The sequence below is a fragment of the Diabrotica undecimpunctata genome, chromosome 8 (genome assembly GCF_040954645.1).
Source record: "Diabrotica undecimpunctata isolate CICGRU chromosome 8, icDiaUnde3, whole genome shotgun sequence".
NCBI classification, from domain to species: domain Eukaryota; kingdom Metazoa; phylum Arthropoda; class Insecta; order Coleoptera; family Chrysomelidae; genus Diabrotica; species Diabrotica undecimpunctata.
The window spans coordinates 4,131,312-4,149,528 of NC_092810.1; positions in this window are offsets into that span (position 1 = coordinate 4,131,312).

Genomic DNA, 18,217 nt, shown 5'->3' on the forward strand with positions numbered 1-18,217 from the left:
TAACGATTATATTGAGTCCATATTGTTGATTGTAATACGTGATTTTGTTCATGAGAACTTGTAGGTCTTCTAAGTTGTCTGCAAATACTATGGTCTCATTTACATATCTGATGTTGTTTAGACGGTAACGATTTAGTAGAATACCTTTTTTAGTTTCGTGCAAAGCTTCGATAAATATTCTTTCAGGGTACATATTGAAGATTAGAGGAGACAAAATATAGCCTTGCCTCACTCCACGCATGATTTTCACATAGTCAGTGTATTCACCTTCAATTCTGAGATTTGCTGTCTGATACCAGTAAAGATTTCTAATTATTTTCAGATCTTGGTTGTTAATTCCTGCTTCTTTTACTATTTGCATCATCTTGGCGTGCTGTACAGGATCAAACGCTTTCTCGTAATCAACCAGACGTGCGTATACGTCACAGTTGACGTCTCTGCATCTCTGGACTAAGACTTGTACTGAGAACAAAGCCTTTCTAGTACAAACAGCATTTGTGAACCCGAACTAGTTGGGCGAAATTTTACTTTCACACAGCTTGTAGATTCTCTTACGAATTATCTTTAGGAACTATTCTAGGAGATGACTCATGAGTCTTATAGTACGGTAATCTTCGCATTTTTTGACTTCTGCTTTTATTGGAAGTACAATAAACTCAGATTTCAGCCATTCTGTTGGTATTTCTGCAGAGTTGTATATATTATTGAATATCTTTGCGTTGGAATTAATGCTATTGATTCGTTGTCCATTAGTTTGAGTAGTTCTGCTTGTATATCATCAGGACCTGCCGTTTTGCCATTCTTTAACTGTGGTATTGCGGAATAAACTCCCTGCTGTAATATTCTTGGTCCATTATTTGCCTCTTCTTCTAGCTCAAAGTTGTTATCTCTTTGGTCTTCAAATAGTTTTTCTAGATATTCTTTCCACGTTCTTATTTTTTACGTTTCCGTCAAAATCAGTTATATTTTTTTTCTGCCTTCGTCTTAGCCCCCTTGTGAGTTCTTTAACTTTCCTATGTACATTGTGACTATCATACTTTGACTGCAGAGTCTCAATTTCGTCGCATCTTTCCATTGCTTCTTCTTTTTTCGCTTCTCTGATTTTCGTTCTTATTAATATATTCATGATTTTATATTTGTCTGGGTCATTTTTGGCTTCTCTTCTCTCGTCCATTAGTTTCAGGATCTCATCTGTCATCCATGATTTTTTTCTTCATTAGTTTATCTGCCTTTAAGTGTTTATCCTTTACATTTTGCACTATTTCTGTAATATGTTTGATCGTTTGTTCTTCGTTCGATTCGTCTCTAATTGCAGTCACTTGTTCATTTAACGTGGCTTGGACTCTCATCCTCGTATCGAGGTCTTTCAGCATACGTAGGTCGTAAGATTGTGCTTTCATTTTCTGCACTGTTTTGAGTTTGACTCTAAATACTCCCATCAGTGGAACGTAGTCTGTCTCCAAATCTGCTGCAGGATAACTTTATTTATTACTTCTTCACATTCTCTTTCTGTTGGTTCTTTCCATGGTCTAGGTGGCATTCTTTCCTTCATCACATACATCAGAGATTCTTTGGATATTATATTTGGACTAAAGTTTATGTATTCTTCTACTTCTTCCACCTTTCTATCCCATCCTATATGTTGTCCGTGAATTCCATGAATATTATCGATTAGATTACAAACATCTTAACAAAAACAACTTTAACGCATTACAAAATGATAAATTTTATGTATACAACAGATAGATTTCCTTCTTCTTCTTCTCTGCCTTTATTTATCTACAATATTATATATATATACATATACATATATATATAAATATATAATAAATATATATCTGTCACTCCAGTGAATAAGTGGTTAAGTCAATTTTGCATAGTTTTCAGGAGATGAGTTACAAGTTTTGACAACATGTCATAAATCGATTTTGTACGATAGAATGCTAAAACATTTACAAAAAAATTAGATAGAATACAAATGTATTATTGGTCTCATTCTGTAACTACTAAGTGATTAGGATACTGAGATATGAGACTTAACCATTTATTCACCGTCGACTTACCCAGTTATTCACATCAATATATTAATAAAAATAAGCCAATCTGTGTATTTTAGTTCTTGGTTTAATGACTTAAAACATAAAAAAAGGATATCTCTTTATTTTAAATTTAACAAAAACAGTTTAACAGTTTAAAAAACATTTATTATGAATTATTTGGTGTATCTTCGTCAGGATCCAATTCTTCCAGGTCAGGATCATTGGCGACATCGTTTTTCGTTTTCAGGTTTTGATAAAATGAATGGAATGAAGGATCTATTAAAGGCAATAAAGACAATAAGTCTTTTTTCTTTTCTGCTGCTATCGGTACTGATTCGTTGTTAATATTGGGTAAACTAAATAATATAGTTGGACGTCCTCTACGAGTAAAATTTATTGTTTTGAAATGATCTTCTTCTTTTAATGAGCACTTAAATGAAATTTGGCCGCCGCTTTGAGCATATTGAAGCCATTGGACAGGTTTCCACAGAAACCGTTCGCCATCATTATCAATTTTTTTAATAATGTAAGGGCCATGTTTCTTCACAAGCGAATTAAAATCGAAGAAATTCTCTTTCAACATCATAACAATTTCAAAAGGATTTTTTTGTTTAGCAATTCTGATTAACTGTGCCCAGTCGTTAAGATGATTTATTTTTAAATTAGTTTTTTTCTTGGCCCTTTCAATAACGGAGTGGTCAGTATCACACTCCATATGGGTATGACCACTAACCAAAAATTTGTGGTTGATCTTCAGGTTTGCCTTTTGATTCACAAAATTAAGAAACATTAATGCAACGACGTTATTTTTATTTTGACCGCCACACGTATCGGAATAAAATGTTACTTCTGTTTTTTCAGAAGACAAGTGTGTTAAAAAATGATTAAGGCATGAGGCGATTTCATTAGCTCCCCTGCCAGATATGGTTTCATCCCACAAGTAGCAAGTTGCTTTGTCTGTTACCATGTCATGCACCGTGAGGTTAAAGCTCCACAGCTGCCTCTTGTAGAAAGAAACTGAGGTTGTAAGGTAAGGGGTAGACAGGCACTGTTGCAAGTCAAATGCATAAACTCCTTTCGATTGATTTTCTTTAGCAATTGCCTTGTCTCGACTTTTCTGCTCATAAGCAAATTGAGCCATGTTATGATGTTCGTCTCTTTCGGCTATTAATTGGGTTTTATATTCTCCTGAGGATAATTTAATTTGTACATTAAAATTGTCACATTTGTGACATGTATCTTGCTTTGGTTTTTTAAAAGCTAAACCTAAATCACGAAAGATTTTAGTGTAAATAGTTAGGCAAACAGAAGATGCTCGTCCTTCCTTATACAAATCAAACATTTTTGAAATAGTCAAATTGGATGGTAAAAATTTCTTATTAGTTCGATTTCGACAATAGTGGCTTTCGTAATTGGGGAATGACAAAATATGGGACTTGACATCCTGCAAATCTTTTAAGCTCCATTTACTTTAAGGCGAGGCTAAACCTCGTTGGTCTTTTTGTATTATACCACTTGCAGAATTGGTCTTTTTTTCTATTACTAATTGGACAAAACCTTTTGTTTCGCCCAATATTTTTTGGAAACAATCTCGGCATACTTTTACTTTTTGTTTATCAATTATTAAATGGTACGAGCAACTGCATGACCTGTCTTTTTTTGGATTAATAATATTTTTTTTAGTCTTTTTATCATTTATTTCTATTAAAAAACCAACGTAACTGGCCCTCTTGTTTCTACTTCCTAAATTCCAATAGTTTTTGAAGCAAATTTTTTTATCATTTTCTGTTATCCTGTCATTGCATTTCATTATACATGATTTTAAAGTACCCATTGTTCGTTCAGAAATTATTTTTCCTTTTTCGGTTATATATGATTTTCCTAAATTTCTCAATTTTTTGCATTCGGCTCTCTGACGTCTGGATCTCCCTCTTTTAATATCTTTTTTATTATTATTAGTTCTTACCTCAACAACTTCAGTGTTACATGAATTACTTCCATTGTTGTCTTCTTGGCACATATTTGTTTTTTCGTCCGCTTAATGTTGGAGTTTCCTTCATCTGACGAGCTTGAATATCCAGGCTGTGGTAAATAAATCGGATCAGCAATGCTATCATCTGAACTGAAATCTTCCAGCACGCCAACTGCAACGATATTACTAGCTGATGATGTATTTGCGACATCCACATCTGAAACAAAGAACTGTTCTAGAAAGGTTTTGCATAAATCTAAGTAAGTACCTTACCTTTCATTAAATCGCTATCATTATTGTCCTTGAGTTTGTTGTCTTCTTGGCATATATTTGTTTTTTTCGTCCGCTTAATGTTGGAGTTTCCTTCATCTGACGAGCTTGAATATCCAGGCTGTGGTAAATAAATCGGATCAGCAATGCTATCATCTGAACCGAAACCTTCCAGCACGCCAACTGCAACGATATTACTAGCTGATGATGTATTTGCGACATCCACATCTGAAACAAAGAACTGTTCTAGAAAGGTTTTGCACAAATCTAAGTAAGTACCTTACCTTTCATTAAATCGCTATCATTATTGTCCTTCAGTTTGTTTGAATCAAAAGCAGGCAGCACAATCTTTTTTGACAAAGCTTTTTCCTTTAATTTTCTCAAAAATATTGACCGGGAATGCATATTTTAAACAGAATGCAGAAATAGTACGAAGAAATAATGTTATCAGTCACAGAGTAAAAATAAAATGAATGTAAATTTTTAATTTATCCTCGATAATAATATCGTTATATGCGCGTGTACTTCCCCGAATAGTGTTAATTAATAATTCAATAAATGTACATACAACGCTATCTAACGACTAGTGTATAACTACGCTGTAGCTCATCCAAAGGTATCTGCTTTGGATCGTAAATTAGCCAGAAAATGTCGTGATGTAATAACTTATATTATAGTTAACCAGTTGTGCACACTGGTCCAAAAAGGTCAACTCGACTTAACCTGTTAAGCACAGAAAACGATTATTGGTCATAACTGGGCAGGTTAATTTAACCATTTATTTCCTAAGACATTATTTTATATGTTATTAGGTAAGTCGAGTTAATCTAAATAGTACATAAATTTTAAAGATGGCCAAAAATACACATACGTATAACTTTGGCTAGAGTCAGCTTACAACTTAACTACTTGTTCACAACATCGGAGTTCACATTCTTTCCTCATTTGTGCACTTAACCCATTTTGGCAAAAATTCGACTTAACCACTTATTCACTGGAGTGACAGATATATATATATATATATATATATATAAATATATATATATATATATATATATATACAAACAACAACTTCTGTTAGCGTAGATTTTCTAAAACAATGGGCCAACTTTACCATCAAGCTTGCATCACTCAACAACAGAAGGATTTTCCTTCTGAAATGTAGAAAAAATCTTTGTTTTCCTGTACACATAGAGAATGGAAAGTTTAACATTAATAACTTGTTACATCATAAAGGAGGTAAATTAGGTAGTAAAATTCAAAACTTTAATTCAAATTTACAAACCAAAATCTTCAACTTAGAAATTTCAGTAACAATAAATGATATTACTTACATAGAAAAGAAGGTACATCAATTAAAAAATATATTAGAGCAGCATTTACCTGCTCCTTTACTACAAGAATTCTATAGAAGACAAAAAATCAAATACAATAGTTTTTTTCCAAATTAGAAATAACAACATCAAAAAATTTAACAAAATAAAAGTAGATCAATTTTTAAAAATAACATTCCAAGAAAAATGGTTTAAATATAAAGATCAGGTTAGATGATTTCATAAGAATTTTAACATTCATTTTTGACTCTAACATCTTTTTGTTCAATGGTAATTTTTTTAAACAAATCTTTGACACTCAAATGGGCAGCAAAATATCCCCCATACTATGTAACTTTGTTTTAGATGAACTTATAAGAATGTGTAAAGAAAACACACATTTTCACATACCTTTTATCAAACGATATGTAGATGATTTGATCTTATCGGTCCCTGAAAACAAAGTAACTGATGTTTTAAACACCTTTAACGCCCAGTGTGAACACTTAATGTTCACTTAACGGTTCAGAGAGGGACTGATAATATGATTCCTTTTTTAGACATGCTTATACATCGTGGCAGTGATGGCATGCTAAGGACGGAGTGGTATCATAAACCTTGTTTTAGTAACCTTTTCATAAACTTTTATTCTCAACATCCATCTAAGATGAAAACAAATTTGGTTTTGGCCCTTAAAACTAGGGTTATCAACTTATCACACTCGAGTTCGGGGACAAGGGACTAAAAAAGTTGAGATCTATACTTCAAAAGAACTCCTATCCCTCAGTGCTTTTGAATAAGCTCATTTTTGGTTCTCCTTTTCCTTTGCAATTTTCTGACAACCAAAATTTTCATAATAATGAGGTCTGACACTGACATTGACACACAACACATCAGAGCTACCACAATCTAAAATAACGTATGGTTGCTGCCCTATATTCCAGTTCTGACACCCAAGCTAATGAACATTTTCAAAAATGTTAGTGGTTTAAAAATTGCAACTGAGAATGTGAAAACGGTATCGAAGTTGCACACAAAGACAAAACATCCTTTCACAATACAGGAGTCATCGAATGTTGTGTTGTTGAATTGTAAAAACGTGTATATCGGAGAATCATCTCGTAATTTTCACAATAGAGTGATCTCACATCGCAGCGACATAAAAACCAAAAAAATAAATGCATGTGAAAAAACATTGAAAACGTGTTTTCTTGGAAATGTGTTTCATAAAATGCAATACGTCTTGTATAAATAAAAATTTTGACATAAATAAACTGCAACATTTATTGTTACTTACTGATAAATAGACTTCGTCAAATATGCAAATAAAAATGTAGAAAATATGCGCATAAATATGCACGTGTTTACCCGAAAATATGCAAATATTTTACAAAATATGCATACAAATAAATAAAAAAATCGTAAAATAGTAACAATTATATTTAAAAAAAAAAGTGTACATAACTAAATATTTCCTACTATTCATTAAGATTTACATTTATTTTAAGTAACTACATCATTTTTAAGTATGAATAAACTTATTTAGAATTATGGTAACAATAAATGACCAAGTGGTGTTCAAAATTTTCTAACAAAAACTTGTGGCTTATGTCTGAGTACATATATTTATATATGGAAAAACTTCGTTCAACATCAACTGATGTAACGGGAGCATTTTTCAAGCTAACCAAAACATTTGGTTCTAAATTAATTGTTTCCGAAATATTTCCAGCTAGAACACTGACTACTTCAGAAAGAATATGGTAACCTTTATTTTTTTCCATAGTAGCTTCAAATTTTTTTAAAATATCTTTTCCAATATTACCTCTAACGTTCCGAAAACATGACGCAAATTCTTTTATTAATGCTGTACTTTCGAACAATGACAGTTTTGGTGATTCTAACTGAGTAATTGTTCTTTGAACAAAACTAAAATTTTATAAATGAAAGTTCTTGTTGAAGCAAGTTACTCTGAAAAGTTTGTTTAGAATCCAAAAGAGATTGGGAACTTTCATCTAATAACTTATCAATTATGTTCTTTATTTTAACAAAATGATCTGCATAAAAATTAGCTGCTTCTAACCATGTTCCCCATCGCGTTAAAATAGGTTGTGGTGGAAGAGGAATGTTAGGTAGCATTTCTTTATAAAGTTGAATTCTTATAGGAGATTTAAGAAATACTTTTTTGACACTGGATATCATGGTATTTACAAGAGGAAACTTTTTTCGTATTTCCTCTGCAACTCTGTTTAATCCATGCGCTACACAAGTAACATGTATTAAATCTGGGAAAAATATTTTTAAATTTTGTCCTGCTTTCACCATATAAGGAGCAGCATCCGATAGAATAAGCAGTAATTTATTAGAAGGAATGGTTGTCGGAAGAAAAAAAGTTGCTAATGTTTCTTGTATAAAACGCGAAATTGTTAAAGCATTTGTTTTCTCAAGTTGCTGGCATGAAATAAGATGAGATTTTGGTAAGGTATCTTCTTTAAGAACACCAATCAATAAATGAGCAATATACTTTCCTGAGGAATCAGTGGTTTCGTCTAGAGATATGTAAAAATAATTATCTGCAATTTCTTCCTTAATATTAATTAACACCGACGAGTATAGCCCGTTCACATTATTTCTTCTTGGAGACCGATCACTTGGAACATTAAGTTTGCAATATTTTTTTAGAAACGAACTAAAATTTACATTTGCTAATTTTGAAAGCGGTATGTTTGCAGACACTAATGCGCGACACAAGTCTTCATTAAAAGTTTCTTGCTCATCTAATTTTTTTGAAGTAGATTGGAAACATTTAGCCATTGTAGTTTGATGTTTTCCTCCTATTTTTCCTTTTTTTGCAATGTGTGATCTATAAATAAAAATAAAAACCTTTATTTTAACCCAACCTTTAAAATATAAAAATATACAAGGTGTTTTTGGTTAATCAAATAACTGGTTTGGAAAAAAAACACTCGCTAAGTGTTTTAAATGCAGTATTAATCCACAAATTAGTTTTTGTTACTAACCATTAGTACATCATATAACTTATTTTAAAATTCAACAAAAATTTTTTTTTTGTTAATTCAATTACAATAAAAATAATTGTGTTTTAGAATAGCTGACTTCATAAAAAAAAGTAAAGGTGAAAAATTTTTCTAAATACACACCATTGTATTGTACCATGGACAATTTTTTCTCAGTAAAGGAAGCTATTTTTCATTTAAAAACAACCTACGAGTACTAAATTTCAAGTAAATACGTTTATTGGTTTTAAAGTTATTGTTGTTATTAACTAAAAGAATTTAATTTTTTTTAATTTTAACACCCTGTATCTCGAAAAGTAAATAAGTTTGACCCCTCATTAACTATATCGTTTTGTTCAATTTTTCGAGAAGTATCTACAGTCAAACGTTGTAAGTGTCATTTGGAAACACCCTGTATGTATGAAATATTAGATATTTAATAGAAAATATTAGATACTTACAATTTTGCCACAGACTGAACAGTAGATTTTTCCCATATCCATAGACAGTTCTTTATAAGGTTTAATCCAAGTTGAAGCACTGATTGTTTTAAGCATTATAAAATCACAATCTTCTTTTTTGTTACGCACAACGAGTGTTTACGCTTTGAATATCAAAACAAAAATGATTTACAAATCTGAGCATCAAATTAGAAATGTTTAGGTACCTAATTCAATAAACTGGGAGATTTTGGAAAATCCCTAAATTAGGAACAAAACTATTAGCCGTTTACCTGCTGTTAAGATACAATAAATTGTAGATAGATTTGGGGATTAGATCATAAAATGCAAATGAGCGAACCCTTAGCGATTATCCAATAACTGAATGCCTCAGTGACCGAGACTTTCTAAGAATGTTGAGGGCTACTTAAATTGATCTTCTTTGAAATTGTAAATGTTTTGTACCTGTAGAGATTACGTACTTAGATCATTTCTTGATTAAAATGGCTACAAAATTTTATACAAGAATTGAAATAAATTGGTATGTTTAAAAATTTTCAAATACAGTATAAAAATCTGAACTTTTATGCACTTTATGCAAACTTTTATACAAATATGCCAAAATATGAAATATTTGCATAAAATATGCACAATATGCAAAATATGCAATATGCATATTTGCCGAAGTCTACTGATAAAACATCAAGAATAAAATAAAAATTTACTTTTTCATACACACACCATAATACACCTGCATGCAAAACATGTTGCATACCATCAAGACATGTTTAATATACTACTTCTATTAATAAAACATGAAGAACACCTAATTACTTTTTCTATTTTTGTTTTTTCTTTCTGTTCTCTGTGGATCAGTAAAACACACCATATATATATATATATATATATATATATATATATATATATATATATATATATATACAACAATATATAAATATCATAAAATAATGTACGAAGTGTGACTCTTAAAATTATGAAGGCACACTCAATTTAATATTGAAGTAAGTAAACTTTTACGGCTAACAATCATAATTAACCACATTTTCACGTCCATACATTATGTTAATTACGGGTAGTTAATGAAAATTGTATGGAAGATAATAAAAAATTTAAGACTACTTGTTTCGTGAGATTAATACGGGCTTAAATTTCGGACGCTTCGGAGGCGTCAGGTACTGAAGCCGACAAGTTGTTTATAAAATATTTTTTATTAACGAGCAAGGATATCTGAACATTACCCGTTGATAGCGTATGTAAGCTTGTCGGGTGTAAATGAGAACATAAAGTGTAAATAAGCCGTCGGAGAATAGGGACATAAAAAAGTTCATAAGCTTTCATTTTCCGGCAGAAATGTGAGATCGTAAAATATTTAGGAGTGGGGAGGGAAACGCCTGGTGGGGATTTACTCAAAAATAAGATCCTTTTTTGTTCAAGTTAGATTATTATCCTTTGGATTATCGTTCTTTTGTTTTGGTTTAACAAATTAGGTTACGGGTATAAGGGGATTATGGCGCAACAACTGGATTTAATATTTAATTACGTGAAATAAATATAGGAGATGTTAATTTATAATGGAAAGAACAAACAATCGAAATTTAAAGATTTCTTAGTTTTCCAAACCAAAATTCAGATAGATAATTGCCAAAAACTGGGCTCTCTACAATTTTGGGGTACTGACATGGGGTAACTACAGTATGAATTCTACAACATATCAATTTAGCTAGGCAAAAACGTTTAGTGAACTGATTTCTTATATTCAAAACGTGAGTAAATCTTATGTTAATATAATGAAATCAAATCTAAACTGTCTTTCCTGGAAAGACTTTACCTTTTAGAGTTAACTTGTTGAAGATTGATAGTTGATTGATGTTGAGCAACAGTGACAGAACAATTCATCATCATCATCAGTAGCTCGACAACTCTTTCTGGGTCCTGGCTTGTTCTAGGATTTTCCGCCATTCTGTTTTGTTTCTTGCTTCGTTTTTCCAGTTGGTAATCTTTAGTGTTTTCAGATCTTGTTCCACTTGTTCCATATATCTAAGTTTGGGTCTTCTCTTTAACCTTCTCCCTACTGGTGTTTGCCTCATTATACATTTTGGTGTTTCAGTCTCCAACATCCGTTCAACATGGCCCATCCAACGCAGACGTCCGATCTTTATGGATGTTATGACCTCGGGTTCATTGTATGCTGTGTATAGTTCAAAATTATATCTTCTGCGTCATATGTCATTTGCTTTCACCCCCTTATTTAAGGATTTTTTGTTCAAACGTACCTAATAGGTTCTTATCGCTTTTCTACAGTGTCCATGTCTCTCATCCATATACAAGGACCGGTTTTATCAGGTTATTGTACATTTTTCATTTGATTTTGACGTGACAACGTCTTAAATTAGGTTGTGGCTCGGAGTAATTCATGAAAAAGTGTAACGCCCGCTCACGTCTGTTACGATGAGTCACCGAACGAGAGAGAGGCCCGCCGGACCGGCGAATGCCTTGCGTCTCTCTCCCACTCAAACATGATCGGTCCGCTGCGCGCGCAACACTAGAGAATTAGGCGCGTTGAATCGGTGCGTGCTTGTGTCTCTGTCTTTCTCGAGCGTTCTTGGCGTTCAAGACACATTACAGCAGAAACACTTCCTTTCATTTCATATTTCTCCTATCATCGTCCTATCCTCAACAAAATCACTCAAATAGAAATTAGTTAAGTTTAAGTTTACATGTACAATGTTTTAGTAAACAAAATATATTTCTATAGTTAAAATTTGTGCAATTCTTATTTTCATTCAATTCCTTGTTCCTATTGTGCAATTTAATAATATTCATATCAATAAATATTCTACCGAGAAAAAGACGTTGTCACGTAAAATCTTCGCCCGTAAAACCGACTTTACAGGTAACCGATTTTTTCTTGTGATGTTAGATCTTATATGTTTAATTGGTCCATTATATGTTTTATTAGCGATATGTATTCTTCTCTTGAGGGGATGTCTTAATCAAACAAGATACCACAATAAAGATCAAAGATGTGCGAGTCAAAAGAGGAGCAGAATGTGGAACGGACCATAGACTACTGACAGCAAAAATGGGCATTAATTGGAAACATAACAAGACCCCCTCCACAGAAGAACCGTTGAACACTATAAGAGAAAAACAATACAATATAGAACTACTCCAAGAACAATAAATAAGAGAACTATACCAACAACGTCTAGACCAAAAATTAATAGAATTTAGATACGGCAACATCGAAGAAATATACGAGCATATAAAGGCGAGTATAAAGCAAGCAGCATTCGAAGCCCTTGGGGAAAAAGAACATATAACAAATAAACAGCACTATAATGAAATAAATGAACCAACAAAAAGAATAATTGAAGAAAAAAAGCAACTATACAGAAAATGGCTGACTACAAACAACGATGAAGTTTATAAAGAATATAGAGAAAAAGATAGAGAAGTGAAAAAACAAATAACACAGCAAAAGAATGAAGAATGGGAAAGAATCTGCTTAAATATTGAAACATATATAGGAGGTACAAGAACTTCGGAGTCATCGAAAGTACTGAGAGGATTGAAACAAAACTCAAAAGAAAAAATTAAATTGGGAAATATACAGGACAAAGAATGGAAGGACTACTACAAGGAACTATTAACAGAACAAAGACCACAATTCATTGGAAAAGAAAACAGGCGAAGACGAAGCAGATTCCCACAACAAGAAATAGAAATAACAGACAGGGAAATGAGAACGGCCATAAAAGCAATCAAAAATAAGAAAGCACCGGGACCTGGAGGCATCTCACCTGAGCTTATAAAATACGGATCAAAAAAATTACACCGGATGATACAATGGATATTTCAGAAAGCCATAAATGGAGAACAGCTCCCAAAGGAATGGACGGCGGCATATATGACATCTATATTTAAGAAAGGAGATAGAAAACGATGCGAAAACTACAGAGGAATAAGCGTAATATCATCAATAGGAAGATTATATGGGAAGATACTGCGAGAAAAGATAGAGCAAGCGATAAAAGGCAAAATCGGGGAGGATCAGGCAGGCTTCACGGCAGGAAGATCATGCATAGACCACATATACACACTGGAACAACTGTTGGAAAAGAAAAAAGCAAAAAATAGAGATATACACTTGGCATTTGTGGATCTGAGAAAGGCGTATGACTCTGTACCAAGGTCAGAACTATGGGAGGCAATGTACAAATTAGAAATACAGACGGAACTCATAGAAGCTACAAAAGCACTGTATAAAGAAAATAAAGTGTCCATTAAAATGGGAACAAGAATCATAGGAGACTTCACCACAACAAAAGGGCTCCTGCAGGGTTGTTCCACATCTCCAACCCTATTCAAAATATACTTAGAGAAAGCCTTGACTACATGGAAAAGAAAATGCGAAGGCATGGGAGTACCGGTACGGAACGAATACCTATATACGTTAAGTTTTGCAGACGATCAAGTAGTGATGGCACAAGACCAAGACGACCTCAGCTACATGATGAAGAAACTACAAGAAGAATATACCAAGGCTGGCCTAGATATTAACCTCGCGAAAACAGAGTACCTATCTACAAGTGAAGAAGACATAGAAGATCTACAGATTGATGACAACGTAACAATCAAAGGAAAGGATAAATTCAAATACCTGGGGTTTATAATCACGAAAAAGGCAATAACAGAGGAAGAAATTACACAAAGATTAGGACAAACAAGAACAGCAATCCGACAACTTAACTCAGTATGGTGGGATAGACACCTAAATATGAAGACAAAAACGCAGATTTATAAAACATTAGTGCGAAGTATTATGACATATGGGGCCGAAAATTGGATCATAAACAAGAAAAACAGCAGTAAGATAATAGCAACAGAGATGGAATGCCTGCGAAGATGCTGCAGAGTAACAAGAATGGATAGGAGAAGTAATGACGAAATAAAGCAAAGAACATCAATAGAAACAGACATACTAACATATATAGAACAAAAAAGACTAAAGTGGTATGGACATGTAAGAAGAGCTAGCGACAGCAGATGGATAAAGAGAATAACCGAATGGAGCCCCATAGGAAGGAGGAGAAGAGGACGACCCCGAAAATCCTGGAGGAATGAAGTAGACGACGCCATGAGTAAGAGAGGACTAAACGATGGAGAATGGAACAACAGAGAGAGATGGAAACGGTTGAGCGAGGGAAGGCAGTGAATACTGTAGAATCCCTAAATATATATATTCTTCTCTTGGCTAAAAGACCTGAGTAGATGGTTCGACCGCTCATCCGCAGAAATCTTTCGCACAACAGTTTTCAAAACTACGATTGCCATTTGGATCGCCGAAAGGAGACGGCGCCATGAGAAGAAGAAGATTCTTCTCTTAACTTCTTCACTGACATTGTTATTTGCGGTAACTAGTGAACCTAGATATGTAAAATTTTTCACGCTTTTGATGTTATAGTCTCCTATTGTCAGATTCTGTAGGTTTCTTTGGCCTGTCGATTTGCTGGCCTTCATGTATTTGGTTTTTATTTCGTTAATGTTTAGGCCACTGTTTTGTGCCGCTTTTTCTATCGCATTAAATGCTTTTATCATCTCTCTTTCGCTTCTACATATTTATGATATCACCATCATCTGCAAATGCCAATATTTGTACACCTTTTGTTATTATTGTTCCTCTGGTGTGGACTTTTGACTCTCTAATTATTTTCTCTAATGTGATGTTAAATAGAATACAGGATAGGGCATCTCCCTGTCGTAGGCCCGTTCTCACATGGATTTTATATGTTAGTGCGTTTTGAATTCAAATTTTGCTTTATAATTTAAGTGTTTTTTTTACTATATCAATAAGTTGAGTTGGAATCTTAAACTTTTTCAGTGCATGAATCTCAAATTCTCGATAGATGCTATAATAGGCACCAAAATCAATAAAAAGATCATGTGTGTCTATATTAAATTTACTAGTCTTTTCCAAGATTTGCCTCAAGACGAAGATCTGATCTATTGTTGACTTCTGCCTGCAGATACCACATTGATATCCCCCAACCATTTGTTCCGCATATAATCTCAATCGGCCATACACAATATTTGACAGTATTTTATATGCCACAGTTAGTAGCTAGTGCCCGGTAGTTTTTACATTGAAGCTGATCTCCCTTTATATGTACCTAGTGGGATAATTACTCCGGTATTCCAGTCTTGTGGCAGTTGTTTATTATTCCATATGTTCACTATTAGTTCGTGTATCGTATTCAGTAGGGAGTCTCCTCTTTATTAATTCTGTTTTAATGTTATCTAATCCAGGTGACTTGTTATTTTTGAGTCTGGTAACTGCTTCTTGCATTTCAGCTACTGAAGGGGGGTTGGGGCAGTTACGAATTCCTACATGGAATATCAGTTTGCTTAAATCAAGGGACCAAGAGGTAATTTAAGTGCTGAAAAAGATATTTGCGATACAGAAAACAAAAAGGAACCAAATAGGACAACCAAAATTAGGTCAATACTTACTAATCTACAGTGGAGTACCAAAAGAAAACTGGGCCAAAGAAGGTGTAGCCTATAAAGCATACTAAACCTCCATCCTTTAAACATAGGTATAAGGAAGAATGAAAAAATGGGATAGTAAACCTGAGCAACCTGACAGGGAAGAAAACCTGAGCAATGTAACGGTTAGATCAGGATTTAGTTACATCGTAACTTAAATTATGACTAGCAAATAGATCATAATTTCTGATTATATTTCTGAAAGAAACATTTTATAGAGTGTACGTGTGTGATGAGAATTTTTTGTTTGTTTTTATATGTACTTATTAAGTGTTTTATTTATTCATATTTTATTTATATATTGTAGATAAATTGTCATGTATTTGATAATTTATTAGTTTATTTATTGCATGTGTTCTCTCGTTCCTTTCGAACTATCTTTAAAGTTTTGGATTAAGTATAAAAAGTGAAAAGAGTTAATTCTCAAAAAGAGTTGTTCATTTAATTTTATTTTATATTTATTTCTCAAACACTATTATTTATTCGTGCTAAATATGTAAATGGTTAAGCCTTTTATTTACAGTTCCCAATTCAAATAACAAAATAATCAACAAAGCAACCACTTCTTCTCGCCGCTATCCACTCGCTTTACCATTTTGGTACTAACTCAAATCAGTTTAACGTTCATGTTCAAATAAGTAAACAGGCTAACGCGGTTTAGAAATTTAATCCGAGTTTACATTGCAACTATTTCTGGAAAATACCCAAACGTTCGCATTTATAACCGAGTTCACATACATACATACGTTCGTCCTGGTTTTGCCCTTTGACCTCTCTAAAGTATAACGATTTACAGAAACAAGTGCTTGAAGTGCGGTAATAACGGTTTTTATTCCAGTCAAATAAGAATTTGTTTAAAAAAATTATGGTAAACATTTTAGAGAGTTTTAAAATCAAGTATTTATTTATTCGTACATCAAAATGATTTAAGATAAAACTGAAAAGAATTAAAAAAACATCTTCTTAACCTTAGTCCTTATATTCTTTATATGTTGGATACATAACTGTATTTAAACTAAATCGAAGTTCGTGCACTGAAGATATATTCGTTCTGCAGCAAGTAATCGAAAAATAAAAGGCAAGAAATCTATCTGCCAACCTATTGTTTGTAGATTTAAAGAAGGCATACGATACGGTACCTTTGAAAAAACTGTTTCAAACATTGACGAAAGTAGGTCTCAGTAGAGAGTATGTGGATGCTATCTCAAATATATACAAAAATGCAAGAAGTGTCGTTCAAGAAGAAAACTTTTTTTCTGAATCATTTCCAATAACAAAAGGGCTTAAACAAGGATGTTGTCTATCTCCGACCTTATTTAAAATATATACTTAATCATCGCTACAGAAATTCTAGACTCTCTACTAAGGTCTGAAGATATTAGACAAGAAACGAAATTGACAATCTATCGAACCCTGGTACAGCCTATTATGACTTATGGGGCAGAACCATTTGGCAGACCACGAAAAAAGATAGAAAAAGACTAGAAGTAGTAGAAATTGATTTTATAAGGAGTACGTGTGGTGTAATCAGAAAATGTCATATTAGAAGCAGGACAAATACGGTATATTTCAGTGTAGACAGAATTGAAAAAAGAAAATAAGAGTGGTATGGTTATGTGAAGCGAACGAATGAAGATAGATGGCCAAAGAAAGCTTTAAATTACATACCACAACAAAGAAGAAGAAGGAGAAGGCCTTCAGTTGCCTAAGAAGAAAATGTACGGCACATAATGAGAGATAAAGCCATCAAAGAAGAAGAATGGACGGACAGAAAACGATGGCGGTCGAAATGCGAGAAGAAATGCGAAATGCTCTTTAAAAATACCAATACAAGCTTTAGATTGTAAAAAATACATACCTATTTGCAAAAATCAACCCGGTATATTTTATTACCGACATGCTCTGCTAGTACGGACATTTCATGTCGTCGCCGCTCTGTTGCAGGAGCTAAATATTCATTAGAAAGTTTAGCTTTTACGATTTAATTACACACAAAAGCTGATCGTTTACACGATATCTATAATTAAAAACACGATTTCGTGTTATGGCATCGCACGGTGTTGTCAAAGTCGCTTTAAAATTTTATAAAAAATTAATAATTATTATAAAATTTAATAGTGCCCTATACAGAAAAGAGAGAGACATAGAGGAAACTGCATAAAGTATAATAGCCCCTGTACTATATACTTTACCTCTGTAAAGCAGAGTTAGAAGGTACTGCAAAATACAGGACGTCCATGAGCTGAGTTACAAAAAGCGTCACAAATGACACAAATTTAGTTTTTTTATCTTATGTGTCGGTAAATTGTTGGAAAAGGATTTATATCTGAGGAGGCAGGTGACTTAAAACCTATGTTAATATTTTACTTAGTTTACTAATACTTATATCTGAGTAACTCACTACTCAGATATAATCTTAGTCATCTCCTCTTTTCCCTTCAACAGCAAACCCAAAATGCACTTTTTTGGCTATGTTCTTATTGTAGTTTTTTCAATACCAATAACAATGCGAAAAATCTTTAAATATACAAAAGTTTTAGCACCAGAGACAGTTAGAAAAAGGTATTGTATTAAGTAGTTACTTTCGCTTAGATCC